Source organism: Artemia sp. Qi Xiang Cuo, chromosome 16, assembly GCF_049724085.1.
Source record: "Artemia sp. Qi Xiang Cuo chromosome 16, ASM4972408v1, whole genome shotgun sequence".
In the NCBI taxonomy this organism is placed as follows: Eukaryota; Metazoa; Arthropoda; class Branchiopoda; order Anostraca; family Artemiidae; genus Artemia; species Artemia sp. Qi Xiang Cuo.
This window is the reverse complement of record NC_142809.1, coordinates 53,921,591-53,933,739: the sequence shown is the minus strand read 5'-3', so window position 1 is coordinate 53,933,739 and position 12,149 is coordinate 53,921,591. Positions and strand designations below refer to the sequence as shown.

Sequence of the window (12,149 nt, the reverse complement as noted above, 5' to 3'; positions counted from 1 at the left end):
CTTTCTTCTTTCCATACTCGAACTTGACAAGAACAAAGTCTCCGGCTTGAATGTCCTTGTCTACGTCATCCTTATCAGCCTCATGGAGGTGCAGAGAATCGTCAGATGAATTGTCGTCAAGTTCAACGTCATCGCCACTACTTTCCACTGGAGATTCAATTTGCTTTCTTTTCTTGGCAGTGGGCTGCTTGGCCTGCATGGGTATAGGCTTTTTACTCTGCTTTTTCTTTCTCGATCCTGCTTCAGCTTTTAAATAATCTTTTTCAGGTGTCTCGGAAGAATACGAGTTCGAACTTGCTTTCTCTTATTCCTTCTGGGCTTTGTCATATCTGCTCTTGGATAGGGTCTTACTGCTTCAGTTTTTCTAGCTCGCTTTGGGGACGAGAAGGTCGAGGAGGAGAGGGAGAGGGTATTGGCTCCATATCGAGAAACGAATTGTCCGGGGTGGACGATTTTTCACCTCAGCAGGTAGAAAGTCTACCTCAGAAAATACACTTCTGTTGAAGGGCCAAATTCCAGCTTTCGTGAAACCAACTGTTATATTTTCCGGGTTGAACTTGCGAAGGAATGGGTCTTTGTAGAGCTGGGTAGTCTCTTGAATCGTAATTCGTTGACCTGGATGGATCTGCAACCAGGTGTTCAGTGATTCTCTCATCGCAAACTTGAATGGTCCGTAGACAGAGACGTCCAATGGCTGTATGCGGTGGGAACAATGGGGAGGAAAGGTCAGGAGGTGGACCCAATTATCTTTGCACAGCCGCACTAATTCCACCGAAACATGGCTATCGTGGTTGTCAAGTAGCAGTAGCACAGGGTCTTCTTTCGATGGCTTCACCAGCTTGATGAAGTGCTCAATAGCAGCTACAAAGTTGATGGAAGTCATCAAACCACTAGGGTGAGAAAGCCCGAGACATCCTCGGGGGCCTTCTCAAAAAAGCCGGTCGTTCACCTTCACCCGTGGGAATATAAAAACGGGGGGAAGAGCTTGAAATAAACCCGAGCATTGTAACATTTTCCCCTCTTTCTGCTGACACTGTCTGGGAAACTTGCTTCGATCCTTTCCTTGCGATTACTTTTGGAGCTGGCAATACAGTAGGAACCCCACTTTCATCACAGTTCCAGATGCGATTTGTTGGGAACTTGAATTTTTCGTAGAGTTTCTGCGGGTTGTTCAAGAACAGATTCTCAACCACTGAATTGAAGCCAGCCGCCCTTGCCTGGCTGGTATTTTCAGGCTTACGAATAGATAGCTCTGGGTTTCGTTTCATAAAGCCTGAGAACCAGTCAACCCCAGCTATGTCGTCGCGCACCCAGCTCTCCGGCGTTTCGACGCCAATCAATTTGCCCCATTCAAAGGCAAGTTTCCTCGCTTCTTTCGGAGTGAGGCCGTGATTCATCAGCTGACATTTTGGGAGATACTCTACAAACTCTTTTTCTTGTTAGTTTGAGAAAACAGTTTTTCTCTTCAGGTTGGGCGATGGGCTTGGGCGACCTGGGGGTGTAACTGGATTCGCTCGAGGTTCTTCAGTAACTCCTTGTCGATTTTCAGAGCATAGGCGACGGTTGATTTCTTCAGTCCATAGGTTTTTGCGGCATTTCTAATAGATAGTCTACGCTCTAAGACTGCATTCACTGCCTGCTCCATGGATTTGCCATCTGGTAGATCGTGTTTCCTGATGTAGTTGCGAACCATTGTCCAACTAGAAAGAACAAACAGTAAATGCACGGGAAATAACCTGAAAATAGCTTTAAGAGGCAATGATATGAACCGGGTCCCTCCTTTCCTACAGTTTGTTACCACGAATTGTTTGATCATGTAATTAAAAAAAAATTATATTAAAATTAAAAAAAAAACTTTTTTTTAATTAACGGCTTTTGTGATTAAGGGGTCATTCTTAAAGCATTGGAACAAATTTTGAACTTTAGCGTGGAGTGAGGTATTGACTAGGGGTGGACCCCCTAAAATACGTAATAAAAATATACGAATATAGTTTGTTTCGTGAGTGAATTCATAAGTTACTTCAGAACAAAATTTCGAGAAAGCCATTTAGCCAAAAAATAAATAAAATTGATATACAAATTTTGTTTGAATTATTCATGTACGATGAGCCAAAATTGTATCTGCATTAATTCAAAAACGTCCTAAAATTCAATCACAAAAGACAAGTTTTTTTAACTGAAAGTAAGGAGCGTAATTAAAACTTAAAACGAACAGAAATTATTCCGTATATGAAAGGGGTTGTCCCCTCCTCAACGCCTCGCTCTTTACACTAAAATTTTTTATTTTTTAAGAAAATAGAGTTTCGAGAACGAGACAAACTTCAGCGTAGTAAAGAGCGAGGCGTTGAGGGGGGGATATACCAAATAATTTCTGTTCGTTTTAAGTTTTAATGTTGCTCCTTTCATTAAGCTAATGAAACAGCCAACTTAACCTCGTTGTGTTGTGCGAAAAAAAAACACATCTACACACAATCAACAACATCTACTATCATCAATCAAACTCTAAATATTAGTTAAGAAATTGTCTAAAAATTGCCTCCACAGAGGTAAAGACATTTTCTAAAATGATAAACAAAAATAGCACAGGGTGAAGTTGGGCACAAGGATCGACCTTGGACAGTGTACAAAGTCGCCCCGAATTGCTGTCCAATCTCGCCCCTATCGAACCAATTTTAGAAAATGGCGACCTGAAAAAGAAGTACTCGGAATAGACAAATCAAACTCAGGGCATAGATAGAGGATGTATCTAGCAACTGTACAACATCAACAACAAAGAAAAACTACCACCTTTTGTTACCGCAAATTAAGCTGATGTTGCGACTCCCAGATTTTTTTTTTAAGCATGAAAAAACTTTCTTACCTCTTATCCTGGTGCTAACAGTTCCGTTAGATTTCAAACTTCCCGCCAATGTAGACATACATAAGCCCCATCTACCCTATTTTTTGTGGATCGATAGAAGCAATAGGCTAGATGTCAGGTTCGACGTCCAAGTTCGCCCCTGTCCAATTTCGCCCCGTTCTCCCCTACATAGTATATTGAAGGATATTTTAAATTAAATTGAAAGATATCTAAACATTCAAGGTTGTCAAGCATTATCAAAGTGTTTGTCTGCAGTATCTCATGAATACTCAACTTAATTAGATTGAAACTTTTAAAACATGTTGAGAGGCCAATGATAGGGGTTCATAATAGCTTCTACATTATAAAAGACCAAAGATTACGCAGATTTTCAATCCATTAAATTGAATAATATTCCGCATACCCATTAATCCAAAGTTCTCTAGTAGAACTATTATCAAAATTAGTTACAAACAAATATATAAATAGCAAGCAAAAATTACAATTCTTAAGGAGGAAAAAAGGTTTTGTAAATACTGTTTTTTATAAACCAACAAAAAAGAAATATTGAAAAGCTTGTGGTAACAAACTGTAAGTAAGGAGCAACACAGCTCAATAGTAACCAAAACTCTAAAAATTTGAGTTTTGATACCAGATATATAAAGAGATTTGGCTCATTATGCTGACTCCAAATATATAAGTTTCATTAAGTTTAGGATTACACATCAGATGCTACAAGCCTGATAAAATTTGCCTGATTTTCCAAAAAGGGGACCCCGCCCCCCTAAAATTGAAGAATCTTAATGAAAATCACACCATCTAATTCAGAATATCAGAGAACCGTAATTCAGAGCTTTTAGCTTCCTATCTGCAAAAATGTGGAACTTTCTACTTTTGGCCAGAAGAATGATCACAGATGTGTATTTATTTGTTTTTGATGTGTTTCCTAATTTTGCGTCAACTGACAATCCATAGTCATTTTTTTTTTCAGTAAAGCACAAATCCTGTTCTGGTCTTGAGAAGGCATGGGGGTTGTCACCCCCTACATAAGTTAATTTTTCTTTGTCTTGAGTTTGACTCAGTTATAAAAGCTAATTTCTGTTTGTTTTTTATTTTAATTTATTTATTGATAGTGATTTATGGTAGTTTTAGGCTTCGAAGATTGTTTGACTTCATTTCTGCATATATTTGGCTTAATAAAGCTCTTTACTTTCTTTGAAAACTTGTTTGTTGGAAAAAGTTTTTTTTTAAATTAATCACACTAAGGATCTATTTTGCTCTTTCAAGAACATCTGCTGGATGTAAAAGAAGATTTAGAAAATTAAAGTTAATTAAAAGATATCTAACAAGTTCAATGTATTGAGAAAGACTGCCTAACCTTTGAATACTATCAATAGCAAGTGATTTAGCTAGTTCAACTGATTATAAAAATGCAGCTAAAAGATTTACTGAACAAAAGCAAGAAAAGTGATGCTTTAAAGCAAAAAAGAAAAATAGTTTTGTATTTCAAATAAAATGTTTGCATCCTTATTCATTACAGAAAGGAAACATTGGATCTGTAAAAATTGTATTTCATATTATAAACTGTAGCCTACTGTGTTAATATGCATTCCATAAATCTAATGCTTCAATTTCTATTAACTTAGCCCACTACTATTGACTGTGCTTAGGTATTAGGCTATATTTGAGAGAGTAAAGTTCTTTTAAATAAATAAAATTATATATATTTCAAAAGTAGAGGAAACAAACTATGAGTTGATGAAACCAACACTTTTAATATATAACATATATGTAATAAATAAATACTATTATTTTTCCAGGAATCAAATTCAACTTTTGCTCTAAACAAAAATGTAATATTTCTAATATTGATGGTGTGGAAGATGGGGCAGGGGGATCTAAATTTGTCCCCTACTCTGAGAAAGAACTAGCTCTATTTCTTTGTGAACAGGTTTGTTAACATGCCAAAATCTGGCTGTAAAATAATTTCAGATCTGATGGATATTGAATATTATTTAAAAATGTTTTATAGTTCCATTGCAACTAAACCACCATGTAGCTGAACCCCTTTAACTGAACATCAGTGCAACTGGACCCCATGCAACTGAAACCTTGTGTAATATTAACAGGTATTTATATCATAACTTTAAAAAACCAAGAATTCCAACAAGGCTGAACATGTAGATTCTAATTTGTGTTTTACCCAAAGATATTGCCTCATGTTTGTGGAATACTGAAAAGCTAAGTATAGTGGTTCAGTTGCATTGGAGTTCAGTTACATGGAGGTTTAGTTACAGGGGGGTTCAGTTAAATGGGGTTGAGTTGTGCAGGAGTCAGGTTTCATGAGGATTTAGTTAAATGAGGCTCAGTTGCTTTGGGTTCAGGTATATGCACGCCATGAATGCAGATAATAAAGGAAGTAACATGATGAAGATATTATTAAAAACACCCTGCATGCTACAAAGCAAGAATTTTTTGTTTAAGCATTTAATTAGTGTTGAAGCCTAAATCCTAGAACTGTAGCCTAGACATGTGCTATAAGTACATTATTAAAAACTATATATGGCCTCATAAAGGGAAGGAAAGGGGGCACAATTGTAATGGTAGCTACCATTATATTTAGAAAGAACACTAAATAGAGAATACAGGCTCAATGGTATTATTCTTTTGCCATTATAGCAATTCCTTTACAGAAGGAATATTGACACATCATTATCATGTTTCCTTCTTAGAAATAATCTAAATGTAGGATTGCCATAATTTTGGTTAGCCTAGTTGATCACTAAATATGCTATCAACAGAAATTGAATTAAATGGTACTTTAGTGATCACTACTGTCACAAAATCCATTTAGAACGCATTAAATGTTCAAATTGTATGGTGATGCATGGGTTCTCTGCTTTTGTAGAGTAGTTGGTTAATGTTTTTTTAGTGGATTATTCAGCTAGCTAAGAAAAAACTTACCTCTACAGTCAGAATTACATCCTGAATCCAGATTTAATAACCATGTGCACTGCAAATGAACTCTAGGTAAAATTTTACTTTTGTTACTTTTGGCTATCTTGGAAAGGGGTTAGGTTAGGAAAATGAAACTTTCAGGGATGGGTCTACAAGCTAAAATGTGTCATGGGAGGGGTTTTGAAATACCTACCTCCACTCCTTCTCCCTTTAGAGGGTCCTGATTTTTGATGACCCTTAAAAATATGTGTTATGAAAGTGAAACTTGCAAAATAAATCTTCTGCTTAAATGAAGTACAACAAAATTGTTTTCAGATTCACAATTTCACTCAATCCCAATTTATAAGGTTTTAAAGATATGCAAATACATTTCCTAAATTTTGGAAAAAAACTGATATGGCCTAAGATTCTACTCAAATAACAGGAATTACATTTTCAGAACTAAAGGGCTCAGCACATATAGCTGATTATGGGAACTGATTTCAGCATCAGTGGACAAACAATAGCAATAAGAAAAAATTGTTGAAAGAAAAACTTATTGCAAGAGATTTTCAAAACAAAAAATCATGGACACAAATAGTCAACTGGAGTTTATTAATAGTTGCATGATTGATCTCAGCTTAGTTGTTAGTTTTGTTCTCAGCTCAGTAGCAGGGTCTTTTACCACATATATCTCTGGCTGACAATCTATTTTTATCCCTATTTTTTGTGATGATTATGATGAAAGTCAGCACTGATTTTGTAAATTGGTGCCAAAAACTAGAAAATTCTTCAAGCTCAAATTCACACAAATTTCTTTTAAAATCAGCACTTATTTGGAAATCAGTGATTCCTGAAATCAGCTACATGTGCCCAGCCCTTAAAACCAGAGAAAAAGGAACTGATAATTGAAAATTAAGGGAAAATGTTGTTTTGTAAAAATTTCAATAGGTATAGACCTCTCATCTAGGCAAATTTCAGGACCCTCTAGAGGGAGAAGGAGTGGGGGTAGGTACTTCAAAATACCTCCCTGGGACCCCTTTTAAGATAGCCAAAAGTAGCTGAAGTAGAATTTTACCATATTTGGATGCAAATGAATGTGAAATTTGGATTCAGGATGCAATTCTAACTATAAAAGTAAGTTTAAACTCTGCCCCTTATCTAATGTGCAAATATGAAAGGTAAGTTTTGAACTTTCTCCCCACCCCTTTCATGTGCAAATATATACCCTGAATCAGTATATATCTAGGTGTGGGAGTAAAATCCATTTTCAACAAAAATGATTATTATATTTTGAAAGAGCATAAAAAAAGGCATTGAGTGGTATGTTTGCTTTATTTACAAGTCAATTATATGAACTGCAAAAAATTTACCAATAGATTTTGTAATAATAACAATCATGAAATTTCATAAGAATGTTGAAGGGCACAGCCCATTGGGGCAATATCTACCAAATCATATTATTGAGTTAGGAATAAAGTGAATACACCATTCAATGCCTTTTTAATGCTGATTACGAATATAATAAGCATTTCTATCGGAAATGAATTTCAGCCCCCCCCCCCTATATGGGCTATACCTAACCTAACTTAACCTAACCGAACCCTGAATGGGCATATATAGGGGGGGGGGGGGGCTGAAATTCATTTCCAATAGAATTGTTTATTATATTTGTAATCAGCATAAAAAAAGGCATTGAATAGTGTATTCACTTTAGTCCTAACTCAATAATATGATCTGGTAGATATTGACCGCCCATTGACTGAATCATTTATCTTTCAGCTAGAAAATAAGCAAAAAATCCAATAAAACAGCAAACTTTGAGATACAGCCTATGACTACATCCAAGCATTAGTTAGAGTACAGTTATGCTAAAATCAACTCCAGTTTTGAAACACAATAGCTTAAAGAGGAATTTCCTAAATGTAATACAGTAGCCTACGAATTCTGCTAGGCTACTAGCCTACTATTAGGTCATTGAGCGTTACAACAAAATTAATTATAATCTTGGAAAGTTTTTGAAACCAATGGACCTAAATCTGGTTTACCTGGCTATAGTCTTGATTTAAGCAAGTTCTAAATTTTGAATAATTTGCTATTTTCGCCAATATTCAGGATAGAAGAATATTTGGTAGCCCCTAAGTTAGCCAAATTATAAATTATCGGGAAACCAACAAACAATTTGGTGCGTGAAAGAGAGAAGGATAGTGTGGTAAAGCGGGCACCGTAAGGCTCCTAGAGAGGATAAGTTTATAGGGTGACTTAATAAGTATGGCAGCGTTCTTGTTTACGGTTGACCTGAAATACTTATATGAGACGTTCCTACTGAGCATAAATGAGAAGTCCAAGATAAATTAATGACTCAAACAAAAACGGTACAAGGTACGAGTATTAAACAGACTTGTTACTGGAAATATGTTTCCACATGTTTAAAAGAACACAAGATATAACTTGAAACTATAAGAAATTACATACACTTACAACAATCAACCAATCCTAAAATTCCGGAAAGACCAGTGGTCAAAACATATCCAAAGAAAAAGAGCAAAAGTTGAAATCAACAGTTATTTTTATAAGATAGGCCCTACCACATTTATCTGGGCTACACCTCTGCATAAGCATGAATTTGGGTAAATCTCATTTTCTCCCAAAACCCACACTTATCCTTGGTTCCAGGATCTGTAGTTCTTTTACGGTTAATTTCCAAATTATTATCTCAGTAAAAAGTGGTAATTCAAACCCCGCAATTCATATTTTTGCGTCTTAATATTTTATAAATTTCTGGCTTAATTAGCCAATTTACTACAATATTTTCTACCTTGATAAAATTTGTCCACAACTCTTTATATTTTAATTTAAAGAAAACAGTTTTAAACACTTGCAACATGCTTCTTATGCAATTTTCTTATGCCTCTTAGAACAGAGATGGAACAGGGATGGGCCCCGGCCGTCTCAATTGCGAATACTCTGTTTTCTTGTTTACTGTTCGATGACACGGTTTTGGTGGCTTAGTCAGCAGAGGAGCTTCAAACTCTCTTGGATTTAGCTGAAGCTTACTTAGAAACAAAGAAATTGAAGCTAAACGCATACAAGACCGAGATTGTCATCTTTCACAGCGGTAAACCCAACGGACAACATGATTTGTCATTTACTTACAAATGTGAGTAAATAAAGATAGCCCCCAGACGTAAGTACTTGGGATACGTGCTCTCAGCAAATGGGAACTAGACTGAACACATTAAGTTGATGATTTCTCGTGGAAAGGCAGCTGCTTGTGCTCTACTCTGACAAAAACACAAAATGGGAATTATGAATATGCATAAACACTTCTTCATGACTAATATCCTACCAGTTACAAATTATGGCTGCAGGTTATGAGGGGTCTCTACAGTGAGACAATTGGAATCTCTGTTGTAAGTGTATTTTCAAAAAGTAGTTGGCTTGAATAATAATTTTAGTAGTTTGGTTCTTAGAGTTGGCCCGGGTTTACCAAATTTCCGTCATAGGAGGACTATACAGATGATAAAGTTTTTGTTACTGGTATTACATTTGCCTGATAACCGTCTAGCGAAGGCGGCTTATAACAAGATGTTGAAATTTCCTAGAAAGGTAACATGGCCAAAACAGCTTAAAGCCCTGCTGAATAAAGCTGGTTTCTCATGGGTATGGAATGAAGGCCAGAATTCCGATTACATACTTGAAGATTTCCTCAATTTGCTGGATTCACGCCTTAGGAACCAGATAATTAAGGTTTGGCTTACTAATGTTGAGAAGTCGGCTACCCTAAAGTTTTATAAGCAGATTAAAGTAGTGTATGGAGACGAGTTTTACTTGAGACTGAATTTACCGTGGAGAGCGATGAAATGTTGGCTGTAGGTGCGAGCAAATTGTGTACCATTTCGTAGGGAATACTGGAATGTTTATGATACTGATGGCCTGGGAGGTAAGTTTGCCTTCCCCCTTTGTGGGGAGTATAGGGACGACCTAAGACATTTCATGAGCGATTTCCAACATTTAGAGAATTTAGGGATTTTTTTTGGGGGGGGGGGATTCACCACGACTCCAAGATATTTATAGCTCTAAAGCATGGGTGCTCCGAAAAGCGGATGAAGATTTGCTAGATGTTTTCCAGAGAAATTGCTTAAGGATTGTTCTGGGTACCCGGCTGACTGAGCTTATTTCAAACATTAGGCTGTACGAAAAATGTGGTTCAATACCGCTCTCTAGGGCTATGATAAAAGAAAGGTTGAGGTGGCTAGGGCACAATATGCGGATGAAGGGTGGCAGATTGCCGAGGATTGTTCTTTTCGGCCAACCGTCTAAGACTAAACGGAAAGCAGGTCGTCCTAGTCTCTGGTGGGAGGACGTCATAAAGAAAAATTTAAAGGAAATGGGAACATCGTCGGAGAAATGGGAATAAATTTTAGATAAAAACATACAATTAAAGCATAAATTGTTACATATGCAACTAAAAAACGCACAATTTTATTTATACAAATACTTATGATTTATTCCGGTTTATATCATAGCCATTGTTAAGCCAAAGGTAAATAACTTTCTCACTCCTTACTTAAAACTCAATCTGCCGCTTAAATGGAATCCTTCCATTTCCGGACAGCTTTGAATGGCTTTGAATCACATCAAGAAATATTAAAGACTAAAGAAATTTATACATTGATAAAAAGTCACAAAATTTCGATAGAAAAACATTGGCTGTTACTTAATAGTTACTTATAAAACAAAATACTTTTCATTCATAAACTCATAATTTATGAATGATTTATATACAAACAATAATTTATAATACTCATGTATATTAATTCATATAATTTATATATATAATTTATACTAATTATATACTACTCATAATTTATATACAAACATGCATATAATAATAATAATAATTTATTACAAACCCGCTATAAAAAAGAAGCATGAAGAAGCGGAGCAAAACAAAAGAAAAGAGAAAATAAAGACGAAAACAAATCAACCGAACATAATAATCTACTAAATACAAACAAATCACACTTCAACTATCAAGCAAGAAAGTCGCTGGGAAATCAAATAATAGTGCCCTGTGTTTCACGAGAGCTTGTTTTTCAAAATTCGGCATGAACTCAACAGGATCAGGTATATGATACTTTTCTAGCAGACCAGTGTTACGGAGGTAAAGTGGCAGACCAAGCAGAAACTTTAAATATTTGCAAAAGCCTGAACGGATTCGCAACATATCCGAATTCGATAGCCAATGCCAAACGGGTGAGATGTAGTGAGCAAAGGGAAGAGCGACGGCACGATACAACCTAGCAAGGATATGCTTATTAAATTTAAACTTCAGGGCTGCAAGTCTAGCATACCCAGACCGAAAACCCGACAGAACCTGGTCAACAAAAAGAGCACGCGAGCTTCTGAGGTCGCTTCCATATGTGATACCTAGGTACTTCAACTTGCGGCTTGGAAGTACTACTTGCCCTGCAACGGTAACACGGGTAGCCTCGCGACGGGCAACTTCAGACGGCGCACGCGGGGGTTCAAATACAAGAAATTCTGTTTTAGCAGGGTTAATAACCAGACCAATATTAGTATAACCTCGACTTAGGAGATCGATATTAGCTTGAAGGTTACAAAGCGATGTGCTCACCAGTAATATGTCGTCTGCGTAGCACAGTAGGCTCACATCCATACATTCAGTGTTAAAACCACCGTTAATCTTTTTTGTTACCGACGAGGTTAGTGAATTGAAGAGTACAGGGCTTAAAACCGACCCTTGACGCAGTCCCCGGTGAAGCTTAATCGGTTTCGACAGGAGTTCACTACTCAACTTAACACGGATAAGGCTACTCGAATACCAGTGCCATAGGACGGCCGCTACATGTGGGTTCACACCTTGGTGCAGCAGGTTCAAAATTAACTTTGAATGAATTACCGAATCGAACGCCGCGGACACATCTACTGCACAAATTAAAAGAGTCCGTGATTGATTCTGAGCTTTCGATACTATACGCGTAAGAAGGCGATGTGCAAATGCACAACCGAGGTGGCGACGGAACCCGAATTGTCGAGTGTCAATTTTACACTTTCGTAACAGCTCAGGTAACAGAAGTCTCTCTAACACTTTGCTTAATGTACTAGAAACTGTTATAGGCCTATAGCTAGAGCAGAGGTTACGATTTTTTCCCTTCTTCAAGACGTTAGACACAATACCTAGGGCAAACGACCTAGGGACTGCACCAGAATCAAGGCACATTTGATATAGCAGCGTCAAGTGCTCAATGAGCAGAGGTGAACCACAGCGGAGGTGTTCAGTCACAATTCCGTCGTGCCCGGGAGCCTTGCCCTTTCTCAGCTGCTTAATAACCTGGAGCACTTCGCC

The 12,149-nt window shown here is 37.0% G+C and overlaps 1 protein-coding gene across 1 annotated transcript in view; it reads right to left on the bottom strand.

Moving 5' to 3' along the window:
• The window catches only part of Fsn (F-box synaptic protein), a 62,529-nt gene extending 54,606 nt beyond the window's left edge, over positions 1-7,923 (bottom strand). The window contains exon 1 of the mRNA XM_089102651.1: positions 7,825-7,923. The gene's annotated coding sequence lies outside the window, so the exon portion shown is untranslated. The remainder of the gene's footprint in view (positions 1-7,824) is intronic.
• Positions 7,924-12,149: the final 4,226 nt, after the last annotated feature.